General features: G+C 39.2%; 1 protein-coding gene across 1 annotated transcript in view; it reads right to left on the bottom strand.

The window, feature by feature from the left end:
* The window catches only part of LOC134841859 (uncharacterized), a 43,299-nt gene extending 35,191 nt beyond the window's left edge, over positions 1-8,108 (bottom strand). Inside the window, exons 1-2 of the mRNA XM_063857900.1 lie at positions 8,059-8,108; positions 7,225-7,426 (exon numbers count right to left, since the gene is read on the bottom strand). The gene's annotated coding sequence lies outside the window, so the exon portion shown is untranslated. The remainder of the gene's footprint in view (positions 1-7,224; positions 7,427-8,058) is intronic.
* Between the last annotated feature and the right edge of the window lie 14,279 nt (positions 8,109-22,387).

Below are 22,387 nucleotides of genomic sequence, written 5' to 3'. Positions count from 1 at the left end.
CTGTAAGACAATTGGGGCACTATAGGGGCTTTTGGAAGGTCGGATCACTCCTTCCTCCAGCATTGATCGGCATTTTGGCTGGAGAAGTCCGATGAGGAGGTATCGTTATTGGGCCCGTGTCCCCCGTATCGATCCAAAGTGTCACTAAATTATTTCGTCCTAACTCGGCATCGGTTAGAGCAAACACGTCCCGGTATGATCGGACAGGGTCAGCAAGCCTGTCTCTCTCGGTCCCTGTCACTCCCGGTGCCGCTAACTCCAAAATCTTCTCGATGTCCTCGTCCAAGTGACGCCTCGCTTGCACTTGTAGATCGATCGACCCCTTCTCGCTAGTCGCCCATTTTTCGTGGTCTTCATTGTACTCGTGACCGCTCTCCTCTGAGTCTGTCGGGGATTGGCTGGGTTGCCAGCCGTCCCGGGTAGCTGCTGAGTTTGTATCGGGTGGCTCTGAGAATGATAGAAGTCATTGTGGGTCATCCACATCCTCGGTTGCCTCCGGTTGGCACGAGGAGATTGTCAAGGGTTAGTAATGCAAAGGGACAATCGACTCTTCTTGCGGTCCGGTCCACAAGTTGTCACAATGAAAGTCCAAGGAGCACTGGAATTGCTTCAGGGATCGCAATCCTATAATCATCTCGGCTTTTAATTCTGGGTCTACCAAGGCTTCTATGTCGTCATCGATGGACGCGAGTTTCAACTTCATTGTAGTCCAACCATCTACGGCCACATGACGTCCATCTGCGGTCTGTAGGGAACCGTTGTATGGTTTCAAGCTTGGGTGCTCCCTCAATCCATCGTAAGTTACACTGCGGATGAGGTTGATAGTGGCTCCAGTATCCACCAAAGCTTTTACACTGGTCCCCCCACGCTGGCTTCTGCTATAAGTCCGAAGGGCGCTTCGGGCACCTGACACACACTCACAAACTCCAAAGACATTTCGGTCTGACACTGGCTATTCACGTTTCGTATCGGTTCCATCACTTCGCTGGGGCTTGTCTGATGGAACAGGGACTGCACTTGTTCGGTCGCGGTAGGGCCATCGTTCCATCTCATGGTAGGAGGGGGCTTCTGGGGTTTGGGGTCTCGCAGGGGAACGTCACTGTTCGGGGGACCCCGATTTATCTGTTGTTGTCTCTTAAATTCGGCCGGGACAAACCCTCCTTGGAAAGTCTCTTCTGTCCCGGCACCTGGTAGTTTAAAGGATTCGAAGTTTTCTGGGGACACTGCTTCGCGAAGTATCCGGGTCGCCCACAAGAGAGAGAATTACCGCGGGGTATCGTACTCTTCATCCCATACCTCCCCCCTGCATTGGATGGAAAGTTTTGCCGGCTTTCACCAGGGTAGGGGTCAAACAGTTTCCTGGGTCGTTGAACCTGTTCTTGTCGGGGTAGGTTTTCCGGGTGGGGTGCGGGGATAACAGAGTTAACGAATCTACCCATCATGGCTGTCATATTCTGCATCTGCGTCAACAGGTCACCCTGAGCACTCACCAATTGGTGGATACTTGGGTCTGTACCCACTGGTTGACGAGCCGAGCTCGTCCCCAATTGAGGTGCTCGCCCACTCAGTCCGCTTCCCACACTGGGTTCAGCCGTTGGCTCGGGAATGCCCTCCGCCACGCGTGCAAGATACAGTCTCTTTCTGTTCCTGGCCCTTGATGATTTGTTAACTAGATCTAGTGCCTGTGCGCGAGCGATTGCTTGTGCCAAGTTCCCAAGGTCTTCTCGCAATAGATGGTCCTGTAGCTCGACGTCGAAAAGTCCATCGATGAACTGCTCACGATTCATCGCGTCCCTCGCCTGAGCCCCAGCATTACCATTTGCATAATCGCCGAGGGATCTGTCTCGACGGGAAAACTCCCTGAGCCTTCTTTTTCACCCTGCATCAAGTTCTTGAACTCTGCTCGGGCCCCAGCTTGTGTCTGAAACGGCATCATGCGGTGATCGAGCTCAGCCAACATCGCTGCCAAAGTTGGTGGTTCGAATCCCTCCAATTCTTCGCTGAAGTGGGCTGGCATGCTGGTGAATTCGTCAAGTTCCCAACCCGTCAGGCAAGTTGGCAGGACCATCCGGGCTTGCTCGTCGTCCCACCGGTTCGCATCGGTCACCCACGCAAAGTGCTTCCTCCAGTCCACCCAGTTCTGGTAGCTGCTGGACAAAAACCGGTCCGGACGTATCGTCCCGAATCCGAACACACCTTGCTGTCGGTCGAGGGCGTTTGCTGCCACCACCGCAGCCTCTGCCATGAGTTGACGATCTTCGTCGTTCATCGCCATTGCAAGCGTATCGTCTAGTAGTTGATCAAACGTATCGTTTCACGCAACTGTAGTCTAAAGAGCGCCCACCCAGGAGCGCCAATTTCATCTTGGGGAATTTGACTGTTTAGACCCAATATATCCCTTCTATATTGTCCGCTAAGTACCTTCCCTAAATACCAGAACCAGCAAGGAGTGAGCTGTGATCCCGTATTTGGTGACAATCCCTTCGGTTGAAAGGTTGAATTTGGTGGTCGATCGATGTACTACACTGGGTTGTGCCCCCTTTGCTCGATTGCACTCGACTGTTCTCTTCCTCGGAAAGAATCGCAAGAAACTGGATAGTAATTGAATTCAGAACTAAATATATAAGTTGCCGAGTATAAGAACCGCTAAGTGGCCTGAATACAGTTTATTAAGTATCAATGAATTTAATCTGCAATAAGTTCCGGAAAGCTGCCTCTTGCAGTTCACTTTACAAACAATTCAAAGCAACTCTTCAATTTTGCTTCACAAAACTTCACTAAAAATCTCGCGTCGAGAATTCATTATAAAAGTTTTACGAGCCACCCTCAGGACCCGTCTGAATTCTATAAGTCTCTCAATTGTTCTCTCCAGTTCGGTGGTTGTGCCTTAATTGCGTATCGTTATCTTTATTTACTTTCGGTTCGGTCAGAGGCGTACCGTTCCCTATCCCTACTAACATTCACTTAACTAGCTGCCACTCAGGACGTATCAGCTGAATCAACCATTAGGTCAGCTTTAATTAAACATGGGGGTGGCATTTAGTTAATCAGGACATACTGAGCAAACATTGGGTTCAACTACAAAATCAGCTCCCAATCGTATTTGACAAATGACCCATTGCATTTTTTTATTTTAGTTCTTCCTAACTTTTTCCTTTTCCCTTGAATTGGGTAGTTCTCACATAAGCGGGAATTTAACTTCCATGATACTTGAAAGTTCAAGGGCTAGCCGCCGGGTTGGGTCCAAACATTACTACATTTTAGGTCTTCCCCAACCTACCATCCCCCCAAGTTTCAGCCTCCTAGCGTTATCAGGGGTCGAGAAATCACAAAAAGTGAGTTTTGTTTTCATAGGGCATAAAACCGGAAGTAATAACCGGATGCGTTCAAAATCCCGGTGGTGAACTTCCCTCGCCTAGGGCTACAACTTATTGCAACATGAAGTCATTTCGACAATTAGTTACCGGTTTACAAAAAGTGCTAGTTGCAATTTCGGAAATCATTATCACTCGCTCCCCAGGGGTCCCAGGGGTCTGAAAGTTGGCATGCCTGGCTAAAATCATGTCTTTTAGTCACCCAACAATTTTCTTGAGGATCGGATCAATGGTACCCAATCCGGGGGGGGGGGGGGCTGTTTCCAGATTTTAGGCTCTTCTTTTAATTCTCCGTCCTAGAGGTCAAATTCAAGGCGCAGAGTCCGATTACAATTGTTTGCTCTCAAACTAAGCTTATCTATCACTTAACTTCATTGCTATAAGGTCATACAGTACGTTCACGTTAAAATCAAATTTCGCAATTTTCGACCATTTTCATCATGAATTACCAATCTTACACCGAGGTTACTATGGCATGTAAAACAGTAGAATCACCAATTCTACAGTCTGCCCTTCTAGTCTAATATTCTCCCGAATAATGAAAAAGTAACTCATAACGAGGCCTAATGATAAGTTACATAACTCTTCGCCTCGCCGTGCTCCCTAACACTTAGTCGTTTTCCCTCCCTTTAAATTTTTACCCTTAAAATATCGCGGACCCAACAGTTAGTTCACGTTAAATAAACATTGATATAGCACAAAGAGTAACCTAAGAGGGCACGTAACTGAAGTAATTTTACTCTTCATGGTACGATCCAACCCTTTCACTTTCATAATCATCATTATCAATCGTCTGCAAAACAGTTCAGGTGGGATCGCACTCAATGTAACTAAGCACCAACTAAGTTTGAACGGAAACTATTTGACTTCAACTTGATTGGTTAGACAAAATCGAGATGTGAAAACGAAATGTTCTTCAACAGGGACAAAAATTAATTTGAAAACTGTTTTTACTGTACCCAAATCATTACCATGTAAATCAATTTAAATTGACACAAGTTAAAAAGTCAAAAACGGCTTTTGTAATTATTGGGGCTTGTTAGTTAATTAAACAAAAGTTTCCCAAGCGCGGAATCTGAACAAACAATTAACTCGCCAAACTCGCCATTTTTCAAACAAATTTGCAAACAGAGCTCAAATGTCCTCAGCTTTCGGCACTGTTGAACACATTTTTAGTTTCCGCACTAATGTACTTCGGCACAGTTGAACGCCACCATCAAGTGAACAATCTCTCCTTTAAAGTAAATGGCTGATATAAGCTGTAAGGCCTGTATATACTATGCTCAAATCTGATTGGCTGAAAAAAGTTTTGGACCAAAGTGAACATCACCCTTACATCAATTTAGTTGGAGATTGTTCTCTTGGTTAAAGGAAAATTTACCATCCAATCAGATTTGAGCGGAGACCTGACATCTTGGGGAATTTGACTGTTTAGACCCAATATATCCCTTCTATATTGTCCGCTAAGTCCCTTCCCTAAATACCAGAACCAGCAAGGGGTGAGCTGTGATCCGGTATTTGGTGACAATCCCTTCGGTTTAAAGGTTGAATTTGTTGGTCGATCGATGTACTACACTGGGTTGCGCCCCCTTTGCTCGATTGCTTTCGGCTGTTCTCTTCCTCGGAAAAAATCGCAAGAGACTGGAGAGTAATTGAATTCAGAAATAAATATATAAAAAGCCGAGTATAAGGACCACTAAGTGGCCTGAATACAATTTATTAAGTATCAATGAATTTAATCTGCGATAAGTTCCGGAAAACTGCCTCTTGCAGTTCACTTTACAATCAATTCTAAACAACTCTTCAACTTTGCTTCACAAAGCTTCACTAAAAATCTCGCGGCGAGAACTCACTTTTAAAATTTCACAAGTCAACCTCAGGACCCGTCTGAATTCTATAAGTCTCTCCCTTGTTCTCTCCAGTTCGGTGGTTGTGCCTTAATCGCGTATCGTTATCTTTATTTACTTTTGGTTCGGTCAGAGGCATACCGTTCCCTATACCTACTAACATTCACTTAACTAGCTGCCACTCAGGACTTATCAGCTGAATCAACCATTAGGTCAGCTTCAATTAAACATCGGGGTGGCACTTAGTTAATAAGGACATACTGAGCAAACATTGGGTTCAACTACAAAATTAGCTTCCAACCGTATTTGACAAATAACATCTTGCATTATTTTATTTTAGTTCTTCCTAACTTTTTACCTTTCCCTTGAATTGGGAAGTTCTCACATAATCGGGAATTTAACTTCCATGATACTTGAAAAATTTCCATTTTTGGTCATTTTTAATTTTTTTCCCCTAAGTCCTAGGGCTGGGTAATTCCCTTCCCCGTGTCCGTTTTGATCCGAAAAAAAAAACACCACAAGAATTTATTTAATATGCTAGGTATGTTCATAAAATTTTCATCCCGAAACTCCCATTTCCCCCCATAGATGGTCTCAATTTTTGTCCCGGGGCTGTATTTTTTACTTATTTGTCGTTCTTATCGAAAGTCCAATTGGAGTGGGTTAAGCTGACCCCAATGTTTGCTAATTACAGAAAATCACTTTCGCTCGGGTACAAAGGTCAAAACTAAAAATTCTCGATTCAAGGGCTTCCCCTTCCAGGTGGGTAGGTACCCCTTACGGCTCCTTACTAAGCTAAATTTTTGCTTTCCAGGGGGTTCCGGGGGTCTTGGGGTCAAAAATGCCAAATGACCTCTTAGAGGTCATCCGAGGTCATATGAGGTCAAACGCGTCCAAACGTCTTATTTTTGATGGGAGATCATTTCCACTAAGTTTCATTCATATCGGACCATCCCTTCCCATATTTTCGAAAAATTTGGGTCAATTAACACTTTTCCCTAAAGATGCCATTTTCAACCCATAGGAAGTTCCGGAGAGGATTGGGTCACTAGGGGTCCCCCTACTGGGTTGGGCCCCCTTCATATTGGTGCATTAAAATCACAAGTCAATTATCACTTTCAGGTGTTAATAGCCTAATGCAATTTTCAAGTGCTAATAGCTTCCGAGGTAGCCGCCGGGTAGGGTTCAAACATTACTACATTTTAGGTCTTCCCCCAACTACCATCCCCCCAAGTTTCAGCCTCCTAGCATTATCAGGGGTCGAGAAATCACAAAAAGTGAGTTTTGATTTCATAGGGCATAAAACCGGAAGTAATAACCGGATGCGTTCAAAATCCCGGTGGTGAACTTCCCTCGCCTAGGGCTACAACATATTGCAACATGAAGTCATTCTGACCATTAGTTACCGGTTTACAAAAAGTGCTAGTTGTATTTTTGGAAATCATTTTTACTTGTCCCCCAGGGGTCCCAGGGGTCTGGAAATTGGCATGCCCGGCTGAAATCATCTCTATTAGTCACCCAACAGTTTTCATAAGGATCGGACCAGTGTTTCGCAATCCGGGGGGGTTTCCAGATTTTGCGCGCTTCTTTTAATTCTTCGTCCCAGAGGTCAAATTCAAGGTGCAGAGTCCGATTACGATTGTTTGCTCTCAAACTTAGCTTATCTATCACTTAATTTCATTGCTACAAGGTCATACAGTCGGTTTACGTTAAAATCAAAATTTGCAATTTTCGACCATTTTCATCATGAATTACCATTCTTACACCGAGGTTACTATGGCATGTAATACAGTAGAAGCACCAATTCTACAAGACCTTACGGCTTTTGTTTGTTATATATTGTTTACTTAATCAATTAAGGGGGAGATTCTTCACATGGGCAGGAGAATTTTCGCTATTCACACCTTAGAACAAAACAAAAAACCCGAACACGATGTCAGTTTTGTTTTCTTTATACTATACTTGAGTGCTTTCAATTAGGGGAAAAGGAAAAGGAGTCTAGCCTGAAGTTGAAGCACGACCATAGACCCCTGTGATCCAAGTTGAATCGATGGGACCAAACTGGTCAAGTGTGCGTGCAGTAGAAGCAGATCAATTAAAGGATCAAAGGCGAAAAGAGATTAGATCACAACGATTTGGCCTCCACGATGATAAGTGGCTTCAAAACAAGTTTCAAAGTGTAAATGTCCAAACAAATAAAATCGCCTGATAAATATTTTAACTTGTTAATAACTCAAGCCCCCCCCCCTGTCATATCCAATACAGTTCGCATACTATATGTCATTTTCAAGTTTTTATACAATATACATTGATGCGGACCTACTTAACAATTGCCCCCCTTTCTTAAAAAAGGGGGGGCAATTGTTAAGCAGATCCATTGATGCCTTTTTTCGCTTCTTCAGTTCCCATTTTCGACACGATCGTCGCGTATGCAGAATACCTATGCTCTCACAGTTTACCTAATGCTGCTATTTATATAGAGGCTTTATCTGTTTTTTTTTGTTGCCAAGTAATCGTCAAATTTTGTGTTGCAAGCATGCAAGCATACCATATGCGCACTGCTTGAAGTAAATAATGTCTGTCAACAAACGTGCGTTTATTTTTGCACATAATTAGTTGAATGTAGTTTTGTGTATGTAGCTGTGTTTTGTATTCAACCCACGCTATTTTTTATCACCAATTTTTCATAAAATACATAATTTGATAATTCTGAAATCCAATTAACGAAGAAAAGTTTCAAATAACTATTTCAAGCTTTCAGTTTTCCAAGGCGGCAAGCTTAGCATATAGGTGATATAAGACAATGGGGTTTTTCATTAACAAGTTAAAATCGTAACGGCGAATTACAGTAACAAAGGTTTATAACAAAAAAATTCCAAAAAATATGAAGTAAGACCGGTTGATTTTCTTGAGCGACTTATTGTTTTGCTGTAACAAATTAAACTAGTCAGTATGCACAAAAAATTACAACATTCTGGCGACATAGTTGCAACGTTATTTTTAAATTATACGTCATTTTTGTTTCGTATGCAATTTATATTTTAATATTGTAGCTTTCAGATTTGCTTTTGCAGTAATTTTTGGTTTTTATTTTGAGAGCAATTTGATATAAGAACTTTCGGTCCCCCCCCCACTTAAACATGAATTTTATGGTCTAACGAGTGGTTTTACAAGGTAAATTATGAAGACCAAATATGTTTGTCATGGCCTAATTAGTCCGCCTGTCAATTTTCATAACAATTGAACAAAGTGAACAGTAACTTCAAATGAAAAAATTTGCAGGTGGGGGGGATAAAGGAAAAAGAGCCGAACTTTCTGTCGTCTAAATATACTAATTGCGCCAATATATACTAACTTTGAGGGGAAGCGCGCGCCAAAAGAACGCGTTTTTTTTTTAATTTTTCAAAAAAAGTGCTCAGAAACGGCTTTTTGATTTGTTTTTTTTTTTCAAATAGGGTCTGTATACTGTTCTGGGAGCGCTCGGAAGCTCAATTTGATCGACCTAAAATCTCAACATGTCAACAAATCTTTGAAAGTCCTCCCCCTCAAGAAAATCTTAGATCCGATCATGAATGACAGGACGTGACTAAAAGCCCTCGCGCGACATCTAGCTCCAGGTGAACGACGTTTGCTGCAATTGAAGAAATTCTAGACACAAGAAACGGCCCTGAGGCGCGAAAAAAGAGTTTCGCTCAACAAAAAACTGAAAGCGAAAGTAAAATGTAAGATGCCTATAGACAGACCGGATAGTAATTTCATTTTTCCTCTGCCGAACTTAGAATTAAAAGTAAGATGCTAAAACTCGAGTTCATTTGGCTGGATATCATGAAAGTCATAAATCAAAGTAGAAACTGCAAACGGCTTCTGCAACTTGTCAAACCAAGACAATACCACAATGCACATGACAGTTAAGACCCACAAACCTGATCAATGAACAAAACCAAAGACTTTCCATAAGTTAAACTAGAACATCTAAACTAACGTGTTATGTCCGACTGATTTTATCACTCGAGTGTTATCTTTTTTTTTTCGCGGAATTTGGACTTCTCCTTTTTCGGAACCATGATATGAATATGATTTATATGCGGAACTGTGTGACTGAGTGCCATTATAAAATTGATGATTCTTTCGTAATGTCGACTATTGCAAAATCGCCAAGGACAGCATCAACTTGCGTTTATAGAGGTTTAGCATTGTATGCTACGATAAGTTGTAAGCTCAGGGGAGTGATTGTTAGCCTAAGGTAAACAAAGCAGAACAAATCGAAAATATGAATAGCAATTACGGACAACAGGTAAAGATTTTACATTTCTCGCCAAATTCTTATTCGATTCAAAGTTGGCTTAGAGTCCTGTGGGAATCCTTTGTTCTGAAGAGTATCTTCATCAATGACTAAACCCAAGTGGACGGACACCTAGTTCTTTTTCTTGGAGAACGGAGGTGTTGTGTGGCTATTGGCGAGGACAGCCACCTTCGTGTTCAGAGGATTTATTAGCGGATCTCAGCCGACCAAAAAAAAAAGCCCCTATCCCAATGGGAGGGAACGGCCGAGTGGGATTTCGATCCCTCCCTGCCTGATATCCACAGTGTATCTCTTCACAGGTTACCTCCTTGGGAAAAGTCGTCGCTCTTGTCTGGAGAAGAGTAGGTGGAAAACTAGTGTCATTGGGTGGCTATCGTTATGTACGCCCAGAACATCAATGACGGCGGGCACACGGAACTGCGGAGACAAGCTTTGAGAGAAATTGAAGAATGGAGTGACTTCTATGTGGAAAATACTTCCGAGGAGGAAGCTTTTGAAGAAGAGTAATAGAAAAAAACTCAGGAAAGGAAAGCAAAGAGAAAGGTTCATTGAAATCCATCATGAATGTTCTATGTAATCTTGGATCTAAAAAACTTGATAAAAAAAATAATTAAAGTTTATGTATTACCCGGCCCAAATTCTAAAACAATGTTTGGGAGAATAATAATCCAGGAGAGAAGACTGTTAAATTAGTGATTCTTTTGTGAAATGGACTAATTGCGAAGTCGCCGCAGACTTTTTTATTAAGAATTTTATTATTTAATAATTATGTAATAAATGCTTTATGTAAATTTTATTATGTAATAAAATTTTATTATCTAATAAAAAGCTACAAAAACGCAGCTACATTAGCATACAAGATTTCGGACACTTTTACCGGGTCGCCCAAAACGCCGGACACTTAGCAGGGCTCACATTGTGTCCAAAAAGACAACAACACTCACCAGAGTTATCTAAAAGGGAGATAAAATTGAAATAGAGTTGGTAGCATCCCAGACTGAAACTGACGATATTTTTTCGGAAAATTATAATTGGATAAAAACGCTCCCACAAGGCTAGGTTATCGGCCTTCCGAAACAATTGAATATGGTTTTAAGAAATCGGAAGTGAAATTTTTTGTTTTCGGTGCAAAGCACTGCACTCCCGGGGATGATTTTCCGACCCTTGGCGGTAACAGGGAGCCAATTTCTTGTGGTATGTTAGGCAGTGACAAGTTACCACATGCATTATAATTTGAATCAAATCCAGCGGTTGGAACGAAAGTTATTAGCACTCAGAAAAAAACATCCCCAGACAGCAATTGGGCAGTTTACAAAAAAGTAATGCGCAAGGGCATATTGGTCTAATGGCGCCCACAAAAACGAGTTACGAACCACGAAAAACTGTTCCTGGTCAATAGAACCCCTCCACCGACTCCTTTCGATGTTAACAGAAATTTCCCGGAAAAAAATAAGGATGGATTTTGGAAATAAAATAACTTGGGAAAATTTAATGTGATATGAATGAAACTTGGTGGACAGGATTCTCATGGTTTTCTAAACCCAAATATTTGACCTTCAAATGAACTTTGGATGTTTAGGACCAAAACTGGATAAAACGCTCAGAAATACTACCGGAAAATGGCATAATCCTCAACTCCAACCCCTGGAATAGATCATCTTACTTATAATTTAGAGGAAATTTATCTATTGAGAACTGAAGCAGCAGCTGAAAATATATATTAATTTAATATCGTAATTTGGAAGTAGTGGAACCAATAAAACCGACTTGACAAACATTAGATTTGGCGTGTTTTGTCGAAAATGCTATAAATAGATTTTCAACAAGACTAAAAAAAGAAACCCCTAAAAAATTGACAGTAATAGGAGCGTGGGATGGTAATCAGGTCTCCTAAACTACTTGAGACAATTTTCTTTATTGGGGTCTTCTTTTCACCTCTGCCAATCAGTTTTATCGCGATGGACTGCTATAAGATCTTTTGGGTCTTATGTAATAAACGGCGCAAAATCAAATTTTCTACACGCCATCTAAAAATTATGGTGATTGTAGCCGATCAAATTCAAGTTAGACGGTCGGGCATCCCGATCAACCTTTCCAGCAGATAAAAATGTTAGCCGAAATTTACGAAAACATCGAATTATTTTGAGTTACTTGTGAAACCTTGCCCAGACAAGAAAAACCTTAAAAACAAAAATTCAAATTTTTTTGTATCATTTTGGCTAATAGTTGTATCTGCTTGAAATGGCAGAAAATGTCAATGGAACTTGATTGGCTAAATAGCCAATCAAATTTAACCACATTAATTTCCATTCAAGAGATGTAGAAATCATGATTTTGGGCCGTTTAGTTCAAATTTGCGATGCTTCAATTCTTCGAAAAAATAAATGAAGTCCGCGCTATAGATTCATTAATTTGAGAAACAAAGTTTGCAGAATAAGCCAAACAATTTTCAATTTATATCAATTAAGAACACAAATTTTCGAAATCTTTTCTTTCTGGAAGAATTTGATTAAGCGTACCAGATCGGGCTGATTCTTTAAGGCATCCACGTTCCACAAACTCAATCGACTTTTCTCATCTTTGATTTGATACAATTATAAAAGCTGATAAGTAACTTAAGTAGACAGTAACTCGTTTAACTTATAGAATTGTTTTCAATTTTACCTGACTTTTTGCAGACAGAATTTATTAATATCTTCAGAAAGAGATTGCTAGAATGATTCGAATTTCGATACCTCCCTGCCTGATATTGACGTTACATCTATTCGAGGTTTATCTCCATCGGAATGGCCGCCGCTCGTGTCTGGAGAAGAGTAGGTGGAAAATTAGTGTCATTGGTTGGCTATCGTTCTGTACGCCCAGTACAACAATGACGGCGGGCACACGAAACTGTGGAGACAAACTTTGAGAGAAATTGAAGAATGGAGTGACTTCTATGTGGAAAAACTTCCGAGGAGGAAGCTTTGGAAGAAGAGAATGGAAAAAAAACTTAGGGAACAAAAGCAAAGAGAAAACTTCATTGAATTCAATCATGAATGTTCTATTTAATCTTGTATCTAAAAAACTTGAAAAAAAAATAACTAAAGTTTATGTCTTACCCAGCCCAAATTATAAAACAATGTTTGGGAGAACAATAATCTAGGAGAGAAGACTGATAAATTAGTGATTCTTTTGTGAAATGGACTAATTGCGAAGTCGCCGCAGACTTTTTTATAAAGAATTTTATTATGTAATAATTATGTAATAAATTCTTTATGTAAATTTTATTATGTAATAAAATTTTATTATCTAATAAAAAGCTTTTAAAACGCAGTTTTATTAAATTACAGGATTTCGGACATTTTTACCGGGTCGCCCAAACCGCCGGACACTTAGCAGGGCTCACATTGTGTCCAAAAAGACAACAATACTCACCAGAGTTATCTAAAAAGGAGAGAAAATTGAAATAGAGTTGGTAGCATCCCAGACTGAAACTGACGATATTTTTTCGGAAAATTATAATAGGATAAAAAACGCTCCCACAGGGCAAGGTTATCTGACCCTTAGTGGTAACAGGGAGCCAATTTCTTGTGGTATGTTAGGCAGTGACAAGTGAGTCAAATCCATCACTTGGAACGAAAGTTATTAGCACTCAGAAAAAACACCCCTCAGACATCAATTAGGCAATTTACGAAAAAAAAATAAAGCGCAAGGGCATATTGGTTTAATGGCGCCCACAAAAACTAGTTAGGAACCACGAAAAAATGTTCCTGGTCAATAGACTCCCTCCACATACAAACTCCCTTTGGTGTTAACAGCTTTTTCCCGGAAAAAAATAAGGATGGATTTATCCTTATAAAAATAAGATAACTTGGGAAATTTTGATTTGGTATGACTGAAAGTTGATCGACAGAACTCTCGTAGTTATCTGAACCCAAATATGGAATTCTTAAATGAACTTTGGAATTTTAGGACCGAAATTGTATAAAACGCTCAGAAATATTACTGAAAAAAGGCATAATCTCTAACTCCAATCCCTGGAAAAGATCACCTTACTTATAATTGAGAAGCAATTTATCTGTTGAGAACTGAAGCAGCAGCTGAAAAACCATCAATTTTATTTCGTATTTTGTGAATTAGTGGAAATAATTAAAACCGACTTGACAAACATTAGATTTGGCGTGTTTTGGCGAATATGCAATGAATACACTTTCAACAAGACTAAAAAAAAGTAACCCCTGAAAAATTTGACAGTAGAGCGTGGGATGGTAATCAGGTCTCCTAAATTACATGAATGAATGGGATATTTACTGAACCCCCCTGGAGGTATTTTTTTGGTTCATTTTGACTCCTAATAGGCGAAGTACGTTCATGAAAGTCGGCATGGAACAAAATTTGATGGAAAGTTTTGGGTGCTTGAAGCGAATTGGCTACCCATGAAAAATTTATTTTTTTTTGCACCTCCGGGGGGTCTGGAAAATAACAATAACGGGATAACTAAGAGAAGTCCTTGGAAAATTGTTTACTTAAAAAAAACTTGGTTTGGAGGTGAAACTGGACGTGTTTTTTGTACCTACTTGTCGACACCTAGTTTTGTCAGGGGAAGTTTTCAGTTAGGACCTCGCGTAAAAGGTACCAAAGTAAAAGTCAGGTCATGTAGGGATCATCATAACTAGAATTATAACTGGAACTGAAATAGACAAACACAGCAAAAGGAGTAGTTGGTTCTCAGAGTAGAGAACAATTGTGCTGTGATAGCGAACCGTTGTTTCTCAGTTAGTTAGAGAACAATCATTTATAGACGAGAAAATACGAATTTGGTAGACCGTTGGTTCTCATCAGAAATGAGAACAGTGAATCGTGGAGTTAGCGAGATCTGTTGAAGTACCTAAAAGGAATAGTGATTTCTATAGACGATATTATTTTAAGCAGTTCAAACTGAAAAATTGTGTGAAATTACATTGGTTGATAAGTTAATTGAGATTCTTCAGAGAAAGGGAGAGAGACAAAATAATTTTTTTAAAGAAGTTAAATTACTATTATGTTTTTGTGCTGATAAGTCGCGGACCATTTTTTGAGTAGATTAATAAATTTTAGTCTGGCCGCGTAGAGTCTTCTGAATTTGGACTTCTACTAATTGCATTATTGGAATTTCTTGCGATTGCGATTGTTTGGAGCGGACGAGACAGCCGTAAGAGCTGTGCAAAAAAGGAGCAAGTAACACAATACATTACACAATAGTTGCCGCCAACTTAACCTTTTCGAAATTGTGGTTAATAGTTAATCTCGGTCACTCCTTTGAAATCGCTACTTTAGGACCGCTATGCGGTGTCTATAAGAGAGAGAGAGAGAGAGAGAGAGAGAGAGAACAAGTCTGGAGAAGCAAACCTCTAAGAACGAGCCTAGAGCAGCAAACCCCTAAGTATACAGCTTTTGTAAAAGATATTCTGACAAAATGATATAATAACTGTGTATTTTATAGTAAACCTATGATAAGAAAATTCCGCAAAATTTGGATCATTGAACTAACGAGTTAAAATAATCAGCTTCTTTGCTAAAAACTTGATAATCGAAAGACATTTGCTAATTTCATCATCTTTTATAAATTATTCTGGATCCGCATGTTTCATTTTTCTGTATCTTATAAATGTATTAACTTAAGTTTTTGTTATTCAAAAACCGATTTGACGAATCATCATAATGGACATTGAAAATTGTTGGAGCAGTCAACTTTGTTCCAATTCACCGACGGTCAGTGACTTTGTGAAAATTTTGCATGTTTCTGCCGTTTTAGTTTTTAGCTAACACAAAGGTTAAGACCCTGGAATTATTTACTTTCTTTCAGATTTTCACGTTTTCGTTCCAAATTTTTGAACAATGAAATCTGATTGGCTCACTTTTGCTTTACCCAATCGTTTGTTCGCCTATGAAAGATTCCACCGTGCTGGGCATTTGAGGAGACCGGTTTCTCAGCAGAATAATCTTTTAGTAGACTCAAAAGAATTAGCAAGTCAAATAACATCGAACGCGGTATTTGCAAATAGCAAACGCTTGCTTCGCTGCACTTACATTCGTTAAGGTGATATTGTGAAAGCAAAGCTGTTTTTTTGCAGCTAATTTAGACAGCTCTGCTTTGAATTGGATTGATAGGTGGGTTCATTGACGAATCTTGAGACAACTTTCTTTATTAGGGTCTTCTTTTCACCTCTGTCAATCAGTTTTATGGCGATGGTCTGCTGTAAGATCTATTCGGTCGTATGCACTAAACGGCCCAAAATCAAATTTTCTTCATCGCAAGCTGGAGATTATGGTAATTTTAGCCAATCAAAGACAAGTTAGACGGTCAGGCATCCCGATCAAGCTTTCCAGCAGATAAAAATATTAGCCGAAATTACCGAAAAGATAAAATTAATTTTGAGTTACTTGTGAAACCTTGCCCAGACAAGAAAAATTTTAATAACAAAAACTCAAATTTTGGCTAATAATTGTTTGTGCTTGAAATGGCAGAATTATTTCATTTGAAATGGCAGAAAATGTCGGTGGAACTTGATTGGCTAGTTAGCCAATCAAGTTCAACAACCACAATAACTTCAGTTCAAGAGATGTAGAAATCTTCATTTTGGGCCGTTTAGTGCATAAGACCCGATCTATTTTATACTGATTATAATTGATTATAATGATTGTACTGATTATAATAACTGATTTATTTTTTAGACCACGAACTAATGAGGTTCTTGAAGTCATCATCATTGATCTAATATTTGATCTAAAACTTTATGATCCAGAACATAAGATCTGAGACTAGAGCTCTTATTTTCATTTAACGATGATCTGTTTCTCCTTGTATGCTAAAATTGTTTTAAGTGGACAAAACGCAGTAATACTTTCAAATTCAGCCAAGATAGTTTTTGTTATCTTAGTTTCCGAAATGACACACACATTAAATAAAATTGTGTCTTATGCAGGGGCGGATTTGGGAAGGGGGCGGGGGGGGGGGGTGGCTTAGAGGCCCCTCCTCAGGAATTTGACCCTAACAAATACCAAAGGGTCCCCCCTTTGGACAATTTATCAATTTTTTTTTCAAAGGGCGTCTTCGGCGCCTGTGTTTTAGGCCTTTATATCAGAGAAAGTTTTGAGGTGTGAAAACTCAAGGTGTGAAAATGCGTCATTTTTTTTACTCGAAGCAGGTACATGCTAACAGGTACTTGTCAAATTGCCTCATTCGCAGTATATATAACCCGCTCAAAACTACCTAGCTCATTCTTAAATCTTTTTCACTGGACTTCACACTGCACTCTGGACTGGACCCTGGACTTCTACTTCAACCTTCCAGATGTCAAAGCAGACTGCTCCCAGGGACTCCAAGGCTTCTTGCTTCAAGGCCGTCAAGGCTTTCTTCACTTTTGGACCCAAGAAGTCACCACCTTCATCCACTGCAACCACTCCTGAGCCTAACAACCCTCAACCATTCAACCCTGAGACGCCCATACCTAAACCTTCGAGGCTCTTAGAGCCATTGGCTCCTTTAGTCACCAGAAAAGATGAATCTCTTTCATCAATTAGTTCTATAGATTGCCCTGATTGCAGAGTTCCCGATGTCTATGAAGCACCTGATGGTAGCGACTAAAGCTACCAGCATTGCTCTTCAGGGACCTTCGCTAGAATTGCCTCAGTCAATGCATCACAATGCATCACAACTTGCGTCACCTCTTCCAACAATGGCGCGATGTTGAAGGCAATGGCCGCTACGAAAAAGTCCATTCTGACGCAGCAAAGCTTCAAATAGAGGGCAGAAGAGGCAGACCTCCTCTTGCCTCATCGGCTTATGATCACTTCAGACAGACCGTTTACCTGCCCTTTCTTGACTTTGTCCTGATGGAACTCAAGGAAAGCTTCGTTGGAGCAGCTTCTTCTTGTGTTCAAGTGTGCAATCTGCTACCCCGTTGGATAAATGAGAAAGACGCAAAGGAAGAAGATTTTTGTTGATATGGTCCAGTTATACGAAGGAGTACTCCGAGATGGTGACTGTATGCACTGCTGAGGGCTCTTTTCGAGCATGAATTTACTAAAAAGTTACCTCAGCTCCAACATGAAGGAGGGCCGACTTTCAAACTTGGCGCTGATGTACATCCACAAAGATGTAGAAATCAAAGTGGCAAAGCTCATCGACAGATTTGCCGTAAAAATCGAAGACTCAATTTTGTTTAATTTTGTTTATTTTCTTATTGTAAATAAAGTTTTGTTTTAGTCAAAATTTTTCTCAATCTGCCCCCCCCCCCCTCAAGATAAATCCTAGATCCGCCCCTGGTCTTATGCACCAAACAGCCCAAAATAAGTATTTCTACAACTTAATCTTAAATCAATATGTGGTTAAATCTGTTTGGTTCATTAGCCAATCAAATGCCAACAACATGGTCCGGCATTTCAATTAAAATTAAGGGCAGATAAAATTATTGGCCGAAATGATCAAAACAATGGAAATTTTTTTGCGTTGAAACCATTTTACTGAACGTTTTTGTTTGGGTTTAGTTTCACAAGAAAGATGAAACTATTTTTACTATTTGATTAAGATTCACATTTTCAATAAGATCGGCTAATATTTTTTTCTGCTGAAACGGTTGATTGAAATTCCGCATTAGTTTTAGCTAAAACTTATAAAGAATTTAATTTTGGGCCGTTTTGTGCATGAGACCAATAAAGTTTATTGAAAAAAGTTTCCGAGATTTTTTAGTCTTGAACTTTCTAACTCACCACTTTCCTTATAAACTTATAGCCATTTTCAAATGCTTAACTTCGTATCGCGCAAAGCCATTGGTTGTTTCCAAGGCCGGTCTCCTACGGTTGAGTGCCACTAGTGTATGAACTACAGTTTCGAGGGTTACGTATCAGTATTTAGACGACTGCGTATTCACAATCGCCAGTAAGTAGACAAATATTGTATTAACGAATCAGAATCAAGACAAGGAAGAAATGAATAATCAATAATTAATTATTTCGTAAATTTGCTTTCCCATCTCGATTCTGATTGGTTAATGTGGTTTTTACCTGCTTACTGACGAGTATGAATACGCGATTGTCTAAATACAGACCGCACTCCAGTTTCGAGGTAATCACGGAACATATCAACCTTTATATTATTAAATGGCGTTGTTTCGGGCTTGAAGCGTACGCTGAACAAAATGATTGATAACCAGATTGAGACTGAAGAAACTCTTGTTTTCCCTGGTCGATGTGCTCGACTTATATTGCGGCCGAGAAGCATTTTTAGGTCGAGCACAAAGTCGAAATATACCATTTTTCGGCCGGAAAAGTCAAAACATAGGTCGAGCACAGTCGAAAAATACCCAATTTTGGTCGAGAAAGTCAAAACATAGGTCGAGCTCAGTCGAAATATAGGTCGAGCACAGTCGAAACATAGGTTAAGCACAGTCGAAGCATAGGTCGAGCACAGTCAAAATAGAGGTCGAGCACAGTCGAAACATAAGTTAAGCACAGTCGAAACACAGATCGAGCACAGTCAAAATATAAGATGACCACAGTCGAAACATAGGTCGAACACATTCAAAACACCCCTCAAACACGGTCGAAACATACCACGGAGCACGTTCTAAACTTACCTCGATAAACAAAATACCCAGGTTGACAAAAAACACTAATCAAACTATTTTGCACTTGCGAAACTAGCATTTCACACGTCCAAAAGTTATCTGCCAACTCTATTACTAGCATTTTGAGACTACCATAGTGAGAAATTTTGTGAATAGTTACTTGAAGAAACTGTGAGGGAACTAGAAGAAAACACTTTGAAAGCTGGGTAAAGCAGTGTAGGGAAGTGTCAAGAATCTTAAAAACCGGTAAAGATTGTTAAGAAAATTCCAAAAAAAATTCTACAAAAGTGTCACAAAAAATGCAAGTAACCAGTAAAAAGTTCAATTTTTAACTAAAAATTTATTGAAATTTACCAAAAGGTTTCTCCCTAGTAATTTACAGATCTAAATTAACAACCATCAGTAAAAATTTTTATTTTTTTGCTGTAAGAATGTTCAAAATTTTCTGATGATTTTCAGTTCCAAAGCAATTGAAGGCAATAAAATAAGGCATAAAAAACTAATTGAACAAAAAAACCAAGAGAAGTAAAATGAAGCTTTGCGACCATCAGTTAGCAAAAAATCATCAGTGCAACATTTAATTTTCAAAGTTTTCTGATGTTATTTTAATTGAATTAGGGCAATTTAATGAACATTAACGCAGCAAATAACCAATCGAAACATCAAATTTCAAAATACCAATGGAATCAAAAAAAAATTTCGGAAAAAATATTCTATCGTCGTTTTCTTTCATCCAATTCCTGGCACAACATCACCGAGCAGATTCATTTGCAGATACATTTTTTTTAAATTTAAGTAACCTGAAAATCACCAAAACATGCCAAAAAAATCGAGACTTCAATAAAATAGACTTTTTATTAAATAATAACTGAAAAACTTTACAGAAAGAATAGAATTTTCTGTTTAATACAAAACGAAGCAAAGTATTGCCATACTTGCGATCCACAACAAAGTTAAAATAGAGGCGTAGCTGAGCTTCGCACCACTTGTGATACACAAAGCCACCATCTCGTGAGAAAAGATGAAAAAATCCAAAAAAAAACAATGTACGAAACTTTGAAACTCAATGCTTGGAAGGTCTCAAAATATGCTACTATATAGTCAGTGGGAAAAAAAGATAGAAAGCAAAATTAATCTGAAAAATTAAATTGAATAAATTTCTTTAAATTGTAACTTGAAATTGGAAAAACTTCAGCTTGAAATTCAAAAACAGCCATGAAAACAATTGGACATCATTCACCGAGCGGAAACAAAAGCAGAGAAATTTGGGTCGAGACCTGTTTATCCGAAAACAAAACTGTTACCCCCAACCAACTCCAATGAGTTTTAAAAAATTGTTCGACCCATCCATACTGAAGCAAATATTCCTATCTAATTATTTTTTGCTCTCAAGCTACGCAATAAAAATTGACTAAGCTGTATTAACAAACTGTTCGAAAATATAAAGAAAGTAAACAAGTTTTCTGCAAAATCAGACGTGGTAATTTTACATTTTTCTGAGCTTTCAGCTATAGTGAAAAACTGTTTAACCAGCATTATTTCTCGTCATACACAAGACCGCCACAAGATGGCCTACACGTGTTCCCAAAAAATGATTGATCAGTTTTTCAGACAACGAAAAAATTGTCACCACAAAAACAAAAAGGTAAGAAAGAGCGGCATTAAACGTTCATTCATCATTAAAATATCAGTCGTCGTTTTATTAAAACAGTTGTTTAAAGGATAAACGTTATGACTCACTTTGGAGCTAAACTTATTGTATGAAATTGTATGATAAGCACTTTTTTGTTCACAAAAAATTGTTTGATGCCAAAAAGTCTCTCATATAAGTTAAACTGCTTGGGTTTCAAATCAATTAATATAATTTAAAACAATTTTAATAAGAAAAACTGTATGATAAACATTGTTTCATAGCTTTCATATTTGAAGTTGTATGATAGGTACTTTTCAATTGACAAAAATGCTTTAAAAAAAAGAACAAACATGGCGGAATAAGTTTAAGCGTACGCTTGAAACAAATCTTAGATGGATCAAAAAATTTAGGAAAATTTTTTGTTTTGCCGAGAAAGTCGAGACGGTTGAACAATACCCTTTTTGGTTAAAAATAATTGCGTTATACCTATGCGGAGTCGAGCAGCAAGTTTTCAAAAATGACGGTCGAGAAAGTCGAGAAAGTCGAAACATATCGATCTTTGGTCGAGAAAATCGAAACATATCTGAACTGGGTACAAAAAGCCGAACACTTTTTTGTTGGGTCGAGAAAGCCGAAACATAGCAAAGTTTGGTCGAGAAAACCAAATGATACCCAAAATTGGTCGAAGCGTTCTGATTTTTGGTCGAGAAAGTCGAAACATAAATCGAGCACCTCGACCCGGGTTCAAACCACCTCGATAATGAGGTCGAAGGAAGGCTCTATTCGATCTTAACTAGATTCATGAGTCGAAGAGATTCGATGCATGGCTCAAAAATTATTGAATTATTAGTGAACAATGAAAGTAAAACCAAAGATCGAACGAAATCAAGTATCATAGTATGAAGTCCGTTTAACTTGAACGAAAAAACTGAAATTGATCAACAAACTACGTTCAACCAAAGATCCTCGTCAAGTTATTACTTTGAAAAACTTTCAATTTCTCAGAGTTCGATACCACAAACTGTTTCAATGGGATCCCTTTCGGAAGTTTGAGATCTACGGGCAAAAAAGTAAGTTTTGGAAATTTTTCGCAAAGATAAGTCGCTACCAGGGACAATATAAGGGGGTCCTCAGGGATTGGCTCCCGGTTGACCACACAAACGACTCGTTGATACAGATTTTTACGTCAGCTTTTGATCGAGACAGCCTCAATGTTTCTTAATGGTGCCTCCTGGGCAAATAAATACTAGATTTTGAGGGATGTGAGACGGGAACTCATTGAACGATATCAGACAGAGTACAAAGTCTGTTCGTCACCGTCACGCTATCTGTTTTCGTCCGGATAAATTTAAGTAGCTATACAATTCAATACTAACCCTAGTATTAACCTTATTTTCTAGGCTCAAAAGACAATAAATAAAACTAGCAAAACGAATAACCGGAACGAGGTCTGCGTCTCATGTTGCAAGCGAACTGAGTAGCCAAAATGGATGTTCTGCGACCGAAATTCCGTACTCCCGCAAGAGGCTTGAGTCGCGCAAAGTCGCAACACAGCTAAAGATGGGTCGCGCAAAATAGCAAAATGGGTCGCTCAAAGTCGCAACATGAGTCGCGCAAAGTATTAACATTTTTGCGCAAACTCG

This window comes from Symsagittifera roscoffensis, chromosome 3 (assembly GCF_963678635.1).
Source record: "Symsagittifera roscoffensis chromosome 3, txSymRosc1.1, whole genome shotgun sequence".
Taxonomy (NCBI): Eukaryota; Metazoa; Xenacoelomorpha; order Acoela; family Convolutidae; genus Symsagittifera; species Symsagittifera roscoffensis.
The sequence above is the reverse complement of the archived record's forward strand: the minus strand, read 5'-3'. Positions and strand labels throughout refer to the sequence as shown.